We start from the raw sequence: 2718 nt of genomic DNA, 5'->3' as shown, positions 1-2718 counted from the left end.
AAAACAATTTTCCATCAGCATTTGCCTTCTACTTTCAGCATCGAAGTTCATGACTGTTTAATCTTTGCTGTGAAGTAAGTTGCTGATCAACATAACTAAGTATCTTTCTACTGCTTTGTGACATTCAGTTTAATTTTGTTAACCTGATTTTTGTTATATCGCTAGTTGCTTTGGTCTGATTTTGCCTGATAAATCTTTCTGTTTCCTTACGTTAGGTGTGAGTTTTGAAGGGTTTTTTGGTTGTTGGTCCAAACTCCGAACTTTTTCAAGTAATCTTATTTCTATCTTTCTTTTTTTTATTTAAAATGTTTCTTTGCTATTAGATTTTTTTTTTCTCTGCATCTTCTTTTACTTTTTCTGGTGATTGAAGAATAAACATTTTCTTTTAACTTTAAACAGAAGTTAAAGGCTAAAACTAAAATTTTGCCTAGTTATATAGATTTCAGAATAAGACCTTGCCTCACTGCTCAGGGAGGGTCCATACGGTTTTATTCTGGATTCCCACAGTAACTTAAAGGGAAACTTTTCACAATGTCTGGAGCCCTTGATGTGCTACAAATGAAGGAGGAGGATGTCTTCAAATTGCTTGCACGAGGTACCCACTTAGCTGTCACCAACCTTGACTTCCAAATGGAGCAGTACAGCTACAAAAGGAAAAGTGATGACATCTACATCACAAATCTGAAGAGGACCTGGGAAAAGCAGCGTGGGCCACTGGTGCCATTGAACGCCCTGCTGATATCCGCGTCATATCCTCCAGTAATACTGGCTAGTGAGCTGTGCTGGAGTTTGCTGCTGCCACTGGAGCCACTCCTGTTGCTGGCTGCTTCACTCCTGCAACCTTCACTAACCAGATCCAGGCAGCCTTCTGGGAGCCTGGTCTTCTAGTGGTACTGATCCCAGGGCTGACCACCAGCCTCTCACAGAGGCGTCTTATGGTAACCTGCCTACCCTTGCTCTGTGTAACAGGGATTCTCCTCTGCATTATGTGGACATCACCAGCCCTGTAACAACAAGGGAGCCCACTCAGTGAATGTGGTGGATGCTGGGAAGTTCTCTGCATGCCTGAGAACTGGGTGTTCCATTTCCCAGGAACACCCATGGGGGTTCGTGCCTGATCTCTATTTCTACAGAAATCCTGAAGAGATTTGTAAAGGAAGAGCAGGCTGCCAATGAAAGAGTTATGACCCAGGAGGAATTTCAGGGGAATGGATTGCTCTAGCTCCTGAGTTTATTGCTACTCAACCAGAAGCTGCAGTCTGGTCAGAAGACTGCAGGCAGCTCCTGTGCCTATTCAGCAGATCTCCACTGAAGACTGGAGTGCCCAGCCTGCCACAGAGACTGGTCTGCAGCTCCCACTGCTCAGCCACTGAATGGGTGGGAACAACCTCTGAGGGGTCTTAAGCTGTTCTTCCACAAGCTCTTAAACAAGATGGAAATAAGGTTGGTGGAAAATAAAAATCACCTTAAAAAAAAAAGAATTTTTGGAACTTATATAAAATAAAGAATTCAGCATATTTCCTTTTCCATTACCACTTCTTGATTCTGAAATGCAATTTAGTGTTATAAATGTTAATTACTGTTTTTATTTGGTTACAGATTTCAAACTTCATGTTTTTCTTTCATACTTCAGGTTCGGTTTTGCTTTTAATTTTATATCATATGTGGCTGGGACAGTAGTTAGCAAATTGAAAGCCAGAATCTGCTCTCCACAGCTTTTTTTTTTTTTCAAATAGGCCTCCCCCCATCCACACAAATGCAATTTGAGTTTCGATAGGCCACATCTTCAATCAACTAGAGATTCTAATTTCTAATCCCCCTTTGGCGAGGTGGGATCATGTCACTAAGTGTTGCTCCACTGTATGTGAGCAAAGTAAAGTGTGCAATTTCCAAGGAGATGGCTTGTTTTTGACGCCCTCTGTTTTCCAGTTTTCCTGGGGTATGGACATGATTGTCTGTGCCACCTCTCACCATGTGCACGAGCACTCTAAGACATGATCATACAGATTGAAGGATTTGGGTCATCATGAGACATAATGGACTGTCTGCCTCCCTACCAGGAACTGCTTCCTTCTCCCTCTAGACACCTGTGAGAGAGAAGGAGCATGCAGGGGGGTTTGTTTTGTTTTGTTTTTTTCTGTTTTGTTTCGTTCCTGCTCAACATTCTACAATGCAGAAACTTCAGTTTTGCCTCAGCCACTGTATTCTGCAGTTTTTTTCTTTTTCTTTTAAACTTCTCCCTAACTAACATGCGGTCTATGCAGGTGTTTGATATTTTAAATGGCTTGACATAGTCCTCTTATATTTCTAGTTTCTCATTCTTTTTATTTTACTTTCCATACTCTGAAGAACATTTTTTGTTCAATTTTTTAGGTAGTGTATGCTCGGAGCCATTGGGTCATGTTATCTTGTCTGGGTATGAAATAATTACCACATCTTTTTTTCTCCCCCAGTTCTGAAGATAATTCTGGTGTTCTGAACTTGATAAGACAGGCCTCTTTCTGATTCTCTAAATGTAATCTATTTCTCTCATCTGCCTGAAACTTTATAAATTACACTAGAATCTAAAAAATTGTGTAATTTATATTTACTTAAGCCTATTTAGAATTAATGTTGCTTAGAATTTGGTAACTCTTTTCGATCTATCCTTTTCTGTGCTTTTGGTTTTTTCCACTTTGGGGCATTGTTGTTTTTTCCTACTGATATGTCTTTGATGAT

The 2718-nt window shown here is 40.3% G+C and overlaps 1 pseudogene; it reads left to right on the top strand.

The window, feature by feature from the left end:
- Positions 1-531: 531 nt before the first annotated feature.
- Positions 532-1404, top strand: LOC100943651 (annotated as a pseudogene).
- Positions 1405-2718: the final 1314 nt, after the last annotated feature.

This window comes from Otolemur garnettii, unplaced genomic scaffold (assembly GCF_000181295.1).
Source record: "Otolemur garnettii isolate 467f Iridium unplaced genomic scaffold, OtoGar3 scaffold00041, whole genome shotgun sequence".
In the NCBI taxonomy this organism is placed as follows: domain Eukaryota; kingdom Metazoa; phylum Chordata; class Mammalia; order Primates; family Galagidae; genus Otolemur; species Otolemur garnettii.
The sequence above is the reverse complement of the archived record's forward strand: the minus strand, read 5'-3'. Positions and strand labels throughout refer to the sequence as shown.